This window comes from Balaenoptera ricei, chromosome 15, assembly GCF_028023285.1.
Source record: "Balaenoptera ricei isolate mBalRic1 chromosome 15, mBalRic1.hap2, whole genome shotgun sequence".
In the NCBI taxonomy this organism is placed as follows: domain Eukaryota; kingdom Metazoa; phylum Chordata; class Mammalia; order Artiodactyla; family Balaenopteridae; genus Balaenoptera; species Balaenoptera ricei.
Window position 1 is genome coordinate 71,660,544 of NC_082653.1, and position 15,742 is coordinate 71,676,285.

At 50.9% G+C, this 15,742-nt stretch overlaps 1 protein-coding gene across 7 annotated transcripts in view; it reads left to right on the top strand.

Moving 5' to 3' along the window:
- The first annotated feature begins 4,644 nt into the window (after positions 1–4,644).
- IL4R (interleukin 4 receptor) overlaps positions 4,645–15,742 on the top strand; it is a 41,429-nt gene continuing 30,331 nt past the window's right edge. For 3 of the 7 annotated variants that reach the window (XM_059895969.1, XM_059895967.1, XM_059895973.1), the window contains exon 1: positions 4,810–4,880. The gene's annotated coding sequence lies outside the window, so the exon portion shown is untranslated. Of the gene's footprint in view, positions 4,687–4,798; positions 4,881–5,583; positions 5,691–15,742 lie in introns of those variants that run through there. The other 4 variants (XM_059895968.1, XM_059895971.1, XM_059895972.1 and 1 more) reach the window with 4 other exon arrangements.

Sequence of the window (15,742 nt, forward strand, 5' to 3'; positions counted from 1 at the left end):
GGCTCCCATGTCTGGAAAATTCTTTTCACCTTACAAGAATTCCAGATATTGGCTCTTGCTGGAGTTGCGTCCATAGTCCGCAGACATCAGGACTCCCACACTGCGGTTGTCTTGGCCTTCCCTCCTGGCAGTAGGATGGCCTGTGTTCACAGCCGCAAGACCCCTTCTATCAGGAATACTAACACTGCCCCAGAAGCACTCCCCCACATGCAGACTTCCATGTGTGTTTAGTTGGCAGAACTGGGTCATTCAACCACCCATAGGACAAGGGAGGCTAGGAAAGCTGGAATGGGACTGTCATGATTGGCTGAAACAAATCATGTTCCATTGCCTCAGGGAGGGTACACCGCTGCCCTGATGAAGTCTGGGCTCTGTTGGCAAGGAAGAAAGTGAGAGGTGAGTATCGTAGGTCTGCAGCAGGTCAAGGTACAATGGCTGCAAAACAAACTATCCCCAAACTTTGTGGCATTTATTTAGCTCATGAATCTGCAACCTGGCCGGGCTCATTTGGGGACAGTTTGTCTCTGTGCTACTTGGCATCAGATTGAAACAACATTCATTAGCAACATTCATTTTGCTGGTGACTTTGCAACTTGGTCAGGGTTCAGTGGGCTCGGCTCATGTCTGTTCCTCTTGGTGTCAGCTGGGATGGCTCAGGAATGGGAGCTGGAAACATCTGAGGGCTCGCTTGCTCACATCTGGGCCTGGGCTGGGAAGTCCCGTACAGCTGGGGCTCCTCCGGCCTTTCTCTCTGTCTCTCTGTGTTCTCTCCATGTTCTCTCTCCAGGACTGTGGCTTCAGGGTAGCTGGACGTCTCACATGTCAGCTCAAGGATCCCAAGTGTGAGCTGAGAGAGCGAGAGAGAAAGAGACAAGAGACAGATAGACAGGCAGACAACAGAAAGAAAGAAAGAAAGAAAGAAAGGAAGGGAGAGAGGGAGGGAGGAAGGAAGGAAGGAAGAAAGAAAGGAAGAAAGGAAGGAAGGAAGAAAGAGAGAGAGAGGAGGGAGGGAGGAAGGAAGGAAGGAAGGAAGGGATTCTATACATAGACCTTCTACCTTTCACAAAAAATAATGCAAAATGGATCATAAACCTGAATGTACAATGCAAAACTATAAAACTTCTAGAATATAACATAGAAGAAAATCTAGGATCTAGGTTTGGCAATCAGTTTTTATTTATTTATTTTTTTTAATAGTAATCTTTTATTTATTTATTTATTATATTTATTTTTGGCTGTGTTGGGTCTTCGTTTCTGTGCGAGGGCTTCCTCTAGTTGCGGCAAGCGGGGGCCACTCTTCATCGCGGTGCGCGGGCCTCTTCACTATCGTGGCCTCTCCTGTTGCGGAGCACAGGCTCCAGACGCGCAGGCTCAGTAGTTGTGGCTCACGGGCCTAGTTGCTCCGTGGCATGTGGGATCCTCCCAGACCAGGGCTCGAACCCGTGTCCCCTGCATTAGCAGGCAGATTCTCAACCACTGCGCCACCAGGAAAGCCCTGGCAATCAGTTTTTAGATAACAACACCAAGAGCATGATCCACGAAAGAAAAAACTTAATAAGTCGGACTTCATTTAAAGTCAAAAATTCCACTTTACAAAAAACACTGTTAAGAGAATGAAAAGATAAGCCAAAGCTTGGAGAAAATCTTTGCAAAACACATGTCCCATAAAGGACTTGTATCCAAAATATACAAAGAATTTTTAAAAACTCAACTCTAAGAAAACAAACAACCCTATTTAAAAATGGGCAAAAGATCTTGACAGATGAAAAAGAAGATACACAGATGGCAAATAAGCACGTGAAAATATGCTCAACATAATATATCTTTAAGGAACTTGCAGATGAAAACAACCATGAGATACCATTACACATCTACTAGACTGGCTAAGATCCCAAAAACTGACAACACCGAGTGCTGGTAGGAATGCAGAGCAACAGGGACACTCATTCACTGCTGGTGGAAACGCAAAATGGCACAGCCACTTTGGAAGAGTTTGGCAGTTTCTTACAAAACTAAATGTATTCTTACCATATGATCTTAGCAATCACACTCGGTATTTACCCAAAGGAGTTGAAAACATGTCCACATAAAAACCTGCACACAAGTGTTTATATAGCAGCTTTATTCATACTTGTCAAAAACTGAAAGCAATCAAGGAGTCCTTCGGTAGGTGAATGGCTAAATAAGCAGTGGTACAGCCAGACAATGGAATATTATTCAGTGCTAAAAAGAAATGAGGTATCAAGCCATGAAAAGACATGGGGGGACCTTAAATGCATATTACTAAGTGAAAGAAGCCAGTCTTAAGAGGCTATATACTGTCAGATTCCAACTATATGGCATTCTGGAAAAAGCAAAACTATAGGGACAGTAAAAAGATCAGTGGCTTCCAAGGTTCATGGGGAGGAGGAGGAGGAGGTGAAGCCTAGGGGATTTTCAGGAAGGTGAAACTCTTCTTTATGTTGCTGTACTGGTGGATAGATGTCATTATGCATTTGTCGAAACCCACAGAACAGCTCAGAAGGAAGCGAGCGTTAACCTTAATGTAAAGAGCAGACTTCAGTTAACAATAATGTATAAATACCGGTTCACTAACTGTTACAAATGTACTGTATTAATGCAAGATGTTACTAATAGGGGAAATTATGCTCTGGGGAGGGGGTAATCTAAGAGCTCTCTGTACTATCAATTTTTCTGTAAAATCTACAACTGCTCTAAAATTAAAAAAAAAAATTTAAACCTGAAAGACAGGATTAAAAACAAGTAATGCAATGTGAGCTGAGCTCGTACTGAGGCCAAACTTGGCAACCGCCTGTGTTGAGGGCCTGAGTTTTTATTGCTTTGGGGCCTCCAGACCCCCCCTCCAAGGCCTGACACAGAGCAGCCACTGACAAAGTTTGGACAGCTCAGGCAGGAATCCAAATAGTGCAACTATATGTGAGATGGCAAACTTTACATTTATTATCCTTCTAAGGCTTCAGGACAATGTCCTATTTTCGTTAACTCTTTTGTTTTTTTTTTAATTTTTGGCTGTGTTGGGTCGTTAACTCTTTATATTGACATAATTTCAGACTTACAAAAAAGTGGCAAGTACAAAGAATTCCCATATTCCCTTTCTCCAGATTTCCCAAATGTTTTCACATCCAACCACATCTGCCCCATCCTTTCCTGTCTTTTCAGTGCTGTTTTTACCCCCATTTCACAACCAAGCAAACAGGTGGAGGAAGCAGGCTCTGAATTGGCTTCTCATCTTCCTTCTGATCAGAACAACAGTGAACATTTATTGAGTGCCTACTATGTGCCAGGTGTTGCTCCAGGAACTTTTCATGGATCTCATCACATGTATTTCAGACCCTATGAGGTGGGGCCTGTGATCGTCCCCACTTTGCAGATGTGGGAGCTGAGGCACGCACTGTGCACGAGCCACTTCACCCAGAGTCCATAGTAAGCAGTGAGGTTAGTACGCAGACGCAGTCAGTCAGGTGGAAGTGAGGGAAGAGTGAAGGATGACTTAAAGATGCAGAAAACAGGGTGGGAGCCCAGTTTGGGAGGCCAGGAGGGCAGACAGCCCAGGCCACACATTCCCAAAGTGAGACTTCCACTGTCTCCTGATAAAACCTGACACAAACTCAGAGACACAAAGACGGGGCAAAAGAAGATTTCATGTTTAGGAGGGGACCTCAGCACTATCCAGCCTGGGTCTGCACACCTCCTACCTGACCTTCTTCCCCTCTCCCCTCCTCAAGGCTCTCCAGCCAACCTGGCCTTCAGGTAATTCCTCCAACATGCTAAATTGGTTCCCACCCCAGGGCCTTTGCACTTGCTGTTCTCACTTTCTAAACTAGTCTTGCCCCCATCCCCTTCAGGCTAGAAGCTCAAATGTTTCCTCCTCCAGGAGGAGTTAGGTCTCTCTCTGTTTTACTCTCTTCTTGGTATCTCTTGTTACCTGAAATACTTTATTCATTTACTGTTTTTCCCAGCTTCTGGGCTCCATCAGGGCTTTTATGGTGTGCAGTGATTAGTGGTCCATGGAGCGTGGGTTGGAATCCCACACCGGCTGCATGACTCTGAGCAAGTTTCCCCTCAGAGGCTCTGTGCCTGTTTCCCCATCTGCAAACTGGGGGACAGTAGTATAGCTCCCTCACAGGGTAGTTGTCAGTTAATATATGCATGGCCTTAGAAAGGGGTCTGCCAGATGGTACTAACTGTTGATTGAAGAGTTGTTTTACTGTCTAAATTTTTCTGGAGCCCGGCATATCGTAGGCGCTCAGAAAACATTTGCTGAAGAGAAGAACACACATCCGCATTCAGCAGAAGTTGGGCTGTCGGGAAGGGGAGCAGGATTAAAGATGCCCAGCCCCCCAACCCTTAACGGACCTGCCCCCTGTGCCTAGAGAGGCAGAGAGGGGCCTCAGCAGGAAAGGCAGGGGCAGGGGCGGTGGGACCAGCTGGTGCCAAATCCGGAGGCTCCATCCGGAGCTGGGATTTTATTCTGAGAGCTAGGGGAAGCCCTGCGGAGTTCTCCCCGCTGGGGTGTGACCTCCAGTGGCCATGGGGCCCGGGCGCTGGGATCGTCTCCGGGAGAGATCGGCAGCCCCTCGGACTGCGGGGACGGAGGGGACCGGGACAGTGACGCAGCTGTGACCGTCGGCGCCCCTGCCGGGAGGGCGCCCCGGGGAGCGCGGGGTGAGCGGAGCGGGGCGGGGCGGGGCGGCGCAGGCCAATGGGCGGGGAGCGGGGCGGGGCGCAGGAAGCTGGGCGGGCTTGGCAGGGGGCCTAGGAAAGCCCCGCCTGGTGCAGCCAGGGCTGGGACAGCCGCCCGGGGTGTCTCCCACTTGCTGCTCCGGCGCTGGCGCGGCGACTGGACCCGGAGCGCGGAGGTAGGACCCGGGGCCCGCGCACGGGTGGGAGGCTGGGGGATCGGCCCGGGCACGCGGCGGCGGTCCACAGAGCGCTGGGGCCGCCGGCGGGGCGCCAGGAGGCTGGGACCCCGGGATTTCCCGATCCCCAGTGGGGATTGCTCACCTGCCGGCTCCTCTTCGCGCGAGGGGCAGCGGCGGCTCCGTCCCTTCCGCCCAGCGCACCTGAAGCGGGGCTGGGGAGGCGAGTGCTGGTGCTCAGACACCCGCACGCCCCAAACTCGCCCCGTCCGCGACACGTCAGAGGGGCGGCCTCTTGGAGGGGCTTGGGAACGTCGTGAGCGTGGGGGGAGGCAGGTCTTGGGCCACCAACCTCCCCCGTCTTCTCTGGGCAGTCACCCCCCACCCCGCGCACAGGAAGTCGGTGAGGATTTGGATCGAGGAATCTGGTGAAACAAGGCCCTTTCGACCTCTGCTCTCCTTATGTGAATATTGATGGGCCCAATAATAGCGATCATTTGCTGGGACTTGTGTTGTACGGGCCTGCCCTGAGCACTGAAAGTATTCTGAGTTAAAGTTCAAAATAACCTTTCTGGTCGGTGCTTTGTGTGTATTGTGGCCATTTTGCAGATGAGAACTGCTGAGGCACAGGCAGCTTAAATGACTCGCCCAAGGTGATGCCCACAAAGAAAGTGCAGAGCAGGATTCCAACGCACTCATTCTGGCACCAGAGCCCACTGCCTTCCACATGTCAACAATATTTGTCAAACTACCCCATAAACAAATTCTCCAGGGGATTCGATTAAGATGCAGCTTCTCAGGCTCTTTTTGGTGAGATTCAGATTCAGTAAACACAGGAATCTAGATTCTTCTTCTCCTTCTTCTCCTTCTCCTCCCTCCTCCTCCTCCTCCTCCTTCCTCTCCTTCTCCTTCTCCTTTTTCCCCTCCTTCTCCTTCTTCTCTTGAACAAATTCTATGTTTCTTATAATCAGGAGAGTCTGGGAACCAGCACACTTGGTGCCTGCTGCTGGGATCCACACATCACCCCCAGGCCAGCACTTACCCTGCTTGAATGCCAGCCTTTGCCCTCTGCGGCGAAGTATGACCCCCGCCCCCCTGCAACTCCTCCCCTATGGGTGGCCTTTTAGGAGCACCAGGCATTTGCTGGGACAACAGTGCCTTTATTAAAATCCTTAAGTCCAGTGGGAAAACTGAGGCTCAGGTTTACTTTTGTCCAGGTGTCCCCCACAGTCAGGGGTTTGTCCAGGTGTCCCCCACAGTCAGCGGTTTCCAGGGTCCTACAAAGGCCACTTGAACTCAGCTAGCCCCACCATGAGTACAGATGAGGATGCTGAGGTATAGAAAGGGAGGTGACCTACCCCAGCCATTCATTCACTCATTAGCACTCACTGGGCACTGCCTGAGTGCTGTTCAGGGCACTGGTGTTTGCCCTCAAGGAGCTCCCTCTCGGGGGGCGGTTGGGGAGAGCTATGAGGAAGGGAGGAAGCACAGGTAGGGGGTGATCAACCTTCGTGGGTCAATGGGACAGACTTCATGGAGCAGGGACCTCTGAGCCAGCCCTGGGAGAGGAGGAGAGGAGCTCGGTAGGTGCAGAATGAGAGGGAACAGCATGCTGAGCAGTGGGAACAGCATGGATAAAGGCTAGGAGGTCGTTCAGGGAGCGGGGGAGAAGCCAGTGATGGATGGAAAGGTGGGGCGTGTTGTGAAAGGCGTTGAATGCCGTGCGGAGGAGTGTAGGCCAGTGTATTTTACCTTTGCCTGAACCATAAGAATCACGATACAGATTCCTGGGCCCCGCCGTGGACCTCTGGAGCTAAATCTAGAGGGAGGCTGGGGGAAGGCCGCAGGGAGGGAAAATCACTAACCAGTCACCCTGGTTACAACACACCCAGTTACCAGCAGGTCTGGGATGACCTGAGGATTTCCAAATTCTGGGCAGTGACTCAGTAACTGATGTGTTTTGTACAGCAAAAGCTCAGGGTTGCAGAAAGCCGAGGCAGGGGCAGGAATGGTGTCCCCGAAGGCATTCACAATTTCCTGGTGTTCAGATTCAGAAGAGGAGCTGAAATGAAGTATCAAGGAAATGAGAAGAGAGACCCTTTCCTGGACCCCCTTCTCTCTGTCCCCCTATCCCCCATCCCTACCCCCGGATGGAAGAGAGAGTTTGGGATCAAATGTCCACTGCCCTTGATGTCACCTGGGAGTGGGGCAGGGACAGAGGCCCCCTGGGTGCTTAGTTTCCTCACGTTTGTAAAATTGAGCTTCTATGAGTGCTCATGACATCATGTTTTATAAGCTCCTTAGCACAATTTCCAACACAACACATGCACAGTCAGTATTCATGTCTGTTGTTACCTGTCAAGAAATATAGCTCGGAGGTTAAGAGCATGGACTCTGGATCCAGATCGCACAGGTTCAAATGCTGGCTTTGCCGTTTCTTATGGAGCCAAGTTCTCAAGACCTCAGTTTCCCCATTTGCAAAATTATAGTGTCTACTTTATACCGTTTGTAGTGACGATGAACTGAATTCATAAGTGTCAAGCATACAGAACAGCGCCCAGTGTAGAGTAAGCACTATATATTTGTTAAGTAAATAAATGAACCCCATTGGATGGCATTTAATCTGCCCACTTTGCAGGTGAGGAAACCAAGACTCAGAGATGTGCGTGGTGGCCTTGCCTAAGGTCATACATCTAAGAGCACATCTAAGAGTGACAGATGGAGGGATTCAAACCTGCTTTCCTTCCCAACCTCTGTCCTTTCCCACTGTGCCACTTTGCTGGGGTGGCCAAGAGGGACATCTTTTGGAGCATTCCTCAGGACCGTGGAGACATGCCAGTCTTGTTTGACCAGATTTCCCTTGGCTCGGCTAGAAGAGAGGCCGACGGCTTGCCTAGATGTTGTACGAATTTGCCCTTGCAAGAATGTGGATGGGAGAACCCCAGTGGAGGCTGAGAGTCCTAGAGAGACCCGGGGACCCTGCATCTGATGGGCCGTAACCCCTGTTGCTTTGCTTCCAGCCAAGTCATTCTGCTTCTCTGAGCCTGAGGCAGAGAGAAGGTCACAGGCTTGAAGACAGGGGCCCCAGGTTCAAATGTGAGCTTGCTGTTCTTCCTATCTGTGGGATCTGGAGGAAGTTGCTTAACCTCTCTGAGCCTCAGTTTGCTTGTCAGTAAAATGGGTGTTTGGAGGTGGGGAGGGGGCGGTATTCGTGAGATGATTTTTGGAGTTACCTTGCCCACAGCTCCGTGATTGCTGTTTCTCTCCCCGATTAGGACAGAGTCACTTCTTCACATCCAGCGCCTGGCTTCCTCATTCATTTCTTCTTTGGATATTTATTGGGCACTTGTGTGCCAGGCAAGGTGCCAGGTGCTACTAATAGAGCACTGGACAAAGTCCTTGCTCTCCTGGAGTTAGACTTCTAGCTCTGAAAACAGGCAGTACACAAACAAACGTACACAGATCTATACTCCTTATCTAGCATTCGAAATCCACTAGCTCTGAAAACCGGAAGCGTTGTCATCACTCAAGTGGAAGCAAGACCTGACATGAACTAAATGCGAGGCTCTTTGGAGGCTTTATTTATTCTCCTTGGTGTGAAGGCTCGTGTGTCTTGCTGCAGAGATATTCATGTGATTGATCACAAGGTGCTCCTCGGGCCCCGTGGGGGACAGGGGTAGTTTTGATGGGTGGTATTTTATACAAGATTACCTTCCTCTAATCTGAGTAATTCTGAATTCAGAAACACACCTGGCCCCCAGGATCTCACACAGGAAGACAGGCACCTACAGTATCGTGTCACATAGTGACAGTGCTTGGAAGCAGTGTGGGGGTGGAGTCGGGGGAGCCTCTCCGAGGAGGGACATTTAGAAGGACAAGGGGCAGAGGCCCTGGAGGAGCGGGCCAGGTGGAGGGAACCAGAGAGGATGCTAGAAAAGGTCTCGTCCGCCCGACTGACCCCATTTCCGGGCCTGCTGCTTGCCCCCGCTCTGCGTGCACAGTTCTGTCTAAATGCACACATCTTCGCCTTTCCAAGAAGTGGTGGTGCCTCTGAGGTTTCGGGTTTGCCTCCGACTGACTCATTTTCATTCTTGGGGCCCCCTCGGGCCTCCTCATCTTCTCGACGTCACTTAAGAAATCCAAGTCTTCAACAAAGCAGGCCTGGGAGCTGCGACTCACTGGGGTTGCTCACCATCTGGGCTGGCATCCGAGTCCCCCCGCCCCCTCCCTCCAGGGAGAGAGGCAGGAGGTGGGTCCTGGTGAGGGGAAGAGAAGCTTGGCCCTCAAGTGTTTGGTGGAACAGATTTCCTGAGAGGAAGGAGGTGTTCTAAGCAACAGGACTGTGAAGGGACTAACAGCCTCCGGCCTGCAGAGCCAGTTTGCAAAGCTAAAAGTGACAGGCACGCACGTGTCTTGAGTGCCAGCATGGGGCTCGCTGCTTACACTCAACTCAGCAAGCGTGCTGGGGCTGGGGACACAGCAGTGACTGATGCAGCAACAAGGGCCCTCATGGAGCTGACCGTCTGGTGGTGGAGGTGACTTTTGAGCTAAGACCTGACATAGAAAGACACGTGGATATCTGGGGAAAGAGTGATCCCAGCAGAGGGAACAGCAAGTGCAAAGGCCCTGAGGTGTGTTTGACTCACAACAAGGAAGCTGATGTGGTTGGATGGAGTTGAAGCAAGTTGAAGGGGCCCGGGGAGAGAGGTCAGGAAAGCCAATAGGAGCCAGAGACCTGCATTGTCTCACTCAACTTGTACAGTAACTGTACGAGGTAGGAACTGCTCTTATCCAGATTTTACAGATGAAAAAAACAGGCACAGAAGCTTTAGTAACTTGTCCGGGGTCACATAGCTGTGAACCCGGCAGCTCCAGGGTCCTCAGTCTTTACCACTGTGTTTAAACACATCATGGAAACTGTATTCAAGCGCTAAAGGCCCACCTGTCACTGTGTACTGTCGGTGCTCACCTCCCATCGATCTGCCCAGCAACCCTGTGCACGTGGTCAGGCCAGGACCGACGTCACAGGTGATCCGATCATTGCCCAGATCATTTTACAGATTGTTTTACCGAGGAGCATCTTCCCAGCATGGCAGACACCCTAAAGCAGAGGGGGCGTGGTGGGGCTGAGGGTCGTGGAGGCAGGTAGATGCGTGGGTACCTCCCCATTTCCCTGGGGAGGAAACTTGAGGCTCAGGGAAGAGACTTACCCGGTGATGCAACTTGGAAGGGGCAGAATCTGGATTCGAATCCAGGGCTGGGAGCCTATGCATTTAACTACTATTCTGAGCCATCCAGCCCAAGGAGCAGAGTTTAAAAGAAGTAGGTTTCTAGGTTAGAAATAAGGGAGCACAGTCACCAAGAGCTGTTTTGGAGAACTGCGGAAGGCCTGAGGGTTTCCTGAAGCAGCCAGGAGAGTGTTTTGTCTTTTTAAAAGAGGAACTTCTCCAGAGAGGAGGGACGCCAGATCTCTGCGGGGGCAGCCCTCCAAGCCCGCAGACCCTCAGCTTCCCAACAGTCTTGCTTCTGGGGAGTAGGCCTTCTAGAAACCAGATTTCTACTGTTGGACAGCTCTTTCTGGGAGAATATCTTTCCTAGGATTTAGCCAGATTAGCTTTCCAGCAGCTTTCGCTTTCTGGCTTTGGTTCTACCCCTTGGAGGTAGTAAGCATTCTCCTCCATCCCAGCGCAGTGATTCTCTTATTCAGATGACACAGCCATAATTCATTCAGTCATTCTTCCTCTTCAGTCTGGCTTTGGACATGATCCAATTGGTCAGAGTCCCACATAAAAACCATTGCCTCCCCCAAAGCCTGCCCAGTCAGAGAGGAGGGAGGCTGTCACCTCCTTGGATCTGGAGCCCATACCTCTGTTGATACCACCTGCAATCATACTTTGTAGTGGCCACACCCCAGTTGGGGCTGGTATTGAACTTGTCAGCTAAACCCTCCAATTCTCTCGTCTACACGAGCTGCTGTCAATTAAGGTTTCTTCCATTCTGAGGTTCCTTGTTTGAGGCTAACAATCGTTCTCAGTCTTTCTTGTTTTCTAGTAAATCCACTGCAGGCTATAGTTTTTTCTCTGAGTACTGCTATGGCTTCATTCCACAGGTCTTGTTACACAGTGTCATTCACTACTAACTACTATAGTTTATAATTTCCCTTTTGCTTAAAAGTGTTATGTGCGTTATAATATTTTTAAGGTGGATGGAATTTTTCAAGTTATTTTTTGATTGTTGATTTCTGAATGTATTGCATAATGGTCAATATCTGTAGATTCTATGATATCAGTGATGGAGAATTTGTCGAGATCATCTTTGTAGGATTTTCTGGTCCATTTTTTTTCTGTTTGTTCCTCTTGTATTTGAAAGGATGTGTGTTTTTGTTGGGTTAAAGTTCTGGAAATATATTTTGTTCACCCTTACTAATTATATCATTTATATTTTCTCTGTTTTTATGTAGTTTTCTCTACCTGATTTATCTCCCACTATGACAGAGGATCTGTTCAGTTTTCTCTGGCCTTCTCTCAGTTTTTTGCTTCATTTTTGAAGGTATGTTGTTAGGTGCTTATAAACAGAATATACGATACGAATAGAAGAGGGTTCATGATTTTTATACCTTCTTGGTGAGCTGCTCCTTTTATCAGTATAAAACAGCTACCTTTCTTTTAATACTTTGATGCCTTAAATTCCATTTTATTCAGTATTAGTATTCCTATACCTGTTATCTTTATTTGCATTTTTCTTGACTAATTTTCCAATTCTTTATTTTCTTTTCTTCCCCTCTAAAGTCGAAGGACTTTTCTTTGACTCCAGTCTGGTAGCCACATGAGTTTAAAAAAAAACAAAAAAGAAACTTGCATTTTAGTCTCAGCTCTGCAACCCACTTGCTCAGTGATCTTGGGCAAGTCATTTTCCCTCTTTGGGCCTCAATTTCCTAAACCGTAACATGGGGCTATGACTCGCTTTGCCCCTCTCTAGGGTTTTTGTGAAAATAACAACACGTAGTGAATATGAAAGGCATTGTAAACATCCCTGTACTCATATTAGTCGTTGGGTGTAAACATCGGCCGGCATTCCAGGCAGTGAGAATGGCATGTACAAAGGCCTGGAGGAAGGAACACATCCAACAATGAGGCAGCCAACGACTTCAGTTTCGCCATCATTGGCTGGCCGCCTCTGCGTTCGCAAGGAGACGTGCATGAGACACAGTCCCTGGCCTGGAGGACTTACAGTCTGGAAATGGAGCAAAATGACGCGCACGGCTCACTCTTTATGGGAACGGAAAGGATGTCTGGACAGCGGGAAAGGATGTCTGGACAGCGGGACAGGATGTCTGGACAGCGGGAAAGGATGTCTGGACAGCGGGAAAGGATGTCTGGACAGCGGGACAGGCAGAGCTGGGAAGTGGGAGGAGGAAAGAGTAGCGTTTGACCAGGAACATCCTGAGAGGGTGGCCTAGGAGGAGGGCACTGAGAGGCAGAGGAAACAGCCCAAGGGAAGTGGGGAGTCTGGGCACATATGGGGAGGGTGGGGCAGGGCTGGGAGGGTGGAAGGACTGTTCTTTGATCCCCTCGTCCACCCACCCCGAGGAGGAAAGCAGTGGGGCTTTTGCAAAATTTTGGAACTCCTCACTGACAAAACGATGCTTCTCAGCACCGTAACAGCCGCATCCCGCAGGGACAGAAGGAAGGGAACGTTTGGGGGTGCCGGAGCTTAGGGAGCTTAGGGAAGGTGCGGGGGGTGGGTCTCACCTGTTGCTCCTTTCCTCTTATTGGGGGTCTTCTGGTGTCTCAGGACACCCACTCACCCAGGAGGACATCACCTGGTGGTTGTAAGGCACAGAGGGACCACAAATGTGGGGTGTGGCTTTTTAAAAATTGAGCATTTAAAAACCAGGGTAATATACATACAAATCTGGATTTCCAGCTTCTTGTGAAAGATCGAGCACCCTAGCGACCCCTAGGCCTTCATTTACATGGTGCAAAGCAGAGTGGCGGGTGCCTGTTAGGAACTGGACATGTGCTCGCCACCTGCCCCCTCTCTACTCACTGAGGTCATGCATCTGCGTTCTCTTAGATATTTGAGTTGACGTTAGGGGACATGACCCTCCGTGGCCGTGAGAGGTGGCTGGGAGCTGGGAACTGCCCCCGGAGGGAGTGAGCGCTCCATTGCTGGAAGCAGGCAACTAGAGGGTTGATGGCCCCGTGGCAAAGGCCTAGGGGGACGTGAAGTGTTAGCTGGCTTGGACTCCAGGGTCTTTGGGGATCCACCAGCCCTGAGAACTGGCTGTTCTGAGACCTTCGCTGACAAACCCCGATAGCCTCGTGCACCTTCCGCTCTATTCGCTTCCCTCTCACCCATCGTTTTTTTCTTTTTCTTTTTATTGTAATGTGCATGCAGACAAGTGCCCAGCTTCACAAAGTAAACACAAGCGTGTATAACCTGATCAGGAAACAAAGCATGACTAGCCCCCCAGAAGATTCTCTCCCGTCCCACCCTCCCCCAGGACACTTTCCTGACCACTAACCCCAAGATTGGTTTGTATCCTTTTGGACTTTATATAAATGGAATGAGTATTGCCCTTTCAAGCCCAGCTTCCTATACTCAGCTTGTACTCTGAGACCCGTCTGTGCTGTCATGGCAGCTGTCATGTACTCAGGGTCTGTACTTGGCGTTTGGAGACGAGCTTTTGCTGCCTGCTCCATCAGCACTGCCCTAAGCCTCTTCTGCCCAGCTATGCCAGCCATGGTCTCTTTGCCTCCCCTCAACCGCCCCAGGAGGCAAGTGGTTCAGCTCTCATTTCACAGATAAGGAGACCGAGGCTCTGAGAGGACCACAGTGTGCCAAGATCTCCCAGCCAGTCAGTGCAGAGGCCACGCGCTTAGACTCAGTTACGCTTCCGCATCTTACATGCTCTGGGGTCCCTGCCCATGTGGGTGTCCCCACACATCTGTGTGTCCCTGACCATGCCAAGAATGATAAAGGATGAGACAACAGAAAGAACTCGAGGGAGAGCCCCATCCCAACCCCTGCCTGTCTGCAGACAGACCATGAACAGGGAGCTCTTATCTGTGCTGACATGCTACTGCTTTGCGTTTGCCCAGGGGCCAAAGTCCTGGTCCCTGTTGAGACATGCTCCCTGTGAGGACCGGGCAAACAGTGGTCGGTGGTGGAGGCCAAGTTCTAGTTCATCACTTCCTGCCCTGTTACCTTGGGACTATTTCTGAATTCCCCTGAGCCTCAATTTCCTCCCCTGTGCAGGTAATGTTTAACCACATCTTCCACACGGGGCTTGCTGGGAGGAGCAAACAGAGAGGTGTATAAAAGGAGTGAATTTACGGCTGCTTCCTCCATGCCAGATGCTGTACTGTGACTCCAGAACCAAAAGATCTGGGTTCAATTCCCAGGCCCACGTCTTACTAGCTGTGCATCCTTAGGCAGGTTCCTGGACCTCTCTGGGCCTCAGTTTCCCCATGTCTACAAAGGGAATGATAATAATTGCACCTTCCATGTTCCTCAGTTGGGGAAGGGTGGAACCTATGGGCAGAAGGGCCCAGGACATGGTCTCTAAAGACTCAAGGAATTGGGGGCAATCATGGTGACTTCTGGTGACCTCAGGAAGAAGGTGAACCGGGAGCCGTGACTGTCACTAAGACAGCCAAAATCTAATCAGCATCTTGGGACCGAGACATCTTGTATCTGTGTATCAGGGCAATGAGCAGTAATCAGGGTAATGCCCCAATTACCAGCTCTCTGGAGATCAGCTCCCCCCTCCCCTCTTGGGGTGGCCAAGATCGGTGTGGTGCCTGCCTTGGGGTATATAAGGAGACTCTGAGCCAGAATTGGTCAGTGTTTATCCAGCAGTAAGAGGCAGAAAATGCCAGCTCTGGGAGCTGTATCCCTGCCTCCATCAGGGATGGCTGGCCAGGCCTCACTGCACACAGCCAGGGGGAGTTCGTTCATTTATTCTTCCATTCAGCAAATATCTATGGACCCCCCCCCTACTGTGTGCCAGGCACTGTGCTAGGCTGTGGGGCTATAGCAGTGAACCCGGTGGGTGCAGCCTGTAGGAGCTGGTGTTCTCTGGGGGATTTGGACTGTGCACAGGACACGTGCGTGTGTGCTAGGCTGTGAGGAGTAAGTGCCAGGAAGAGAAATAAAGCAGAAGGGCTTGCAGAGTGATGGAGGCTGGCTGCTGGTCCTGAGCAGGTGGCGTCTGCACTCAGGTCCTCAGGCGCAGCCTCCTCCCCGGGGGCACTGGTACCTTCTGAGGATGGGCATGGCTTCCAGGATCCTAGATGGAGTCACCCGGCTGCCCCTCCCGTGGACACTTGGACTTCATGTGTCCGCAGCCAACGTGAGCGTCCACATTGCCATAAGGTGGCTGTTAGCCCAGGATGCCAGCCTGTCCCCAAGATGGTGCACCCCCTCGGGGCTCTGGCCCATCCGAATCCCACGAAGGAGGTTCACGGTCTCCAGCCCCCTCCCTCCCCTCTCAGACAAGGCTGTGTCTCTCACTCTGCACAGCCCCTGTGGGCTTCAGCCACAGCTGATGACCTGCAAACCGGTCTCCAGCGTGAGCCTTCCTCCTGAGCACCAGGCCGCTAGGACATACTGCCTCCTGGATGCCTTTTCGGGCCCATCGCCTACTTGGACTCACCAGGTCCACAGTATGGTGAAGTGCGTGGTCTTCCGCAGCAAGACCACTCCTCTTCCCGGCACCCGCCACCACCCATCCGCCCATGCTCCAGCCCAAGGCCACCTCCCTGCTCCCAGCTCCCAGCCACCAGTCGTCACCAACTTCTGCCACGTCCACCTCCCAAACAGAGCTAGAGCCTGCCTTCTCTTCTGCAGCTCGAGCG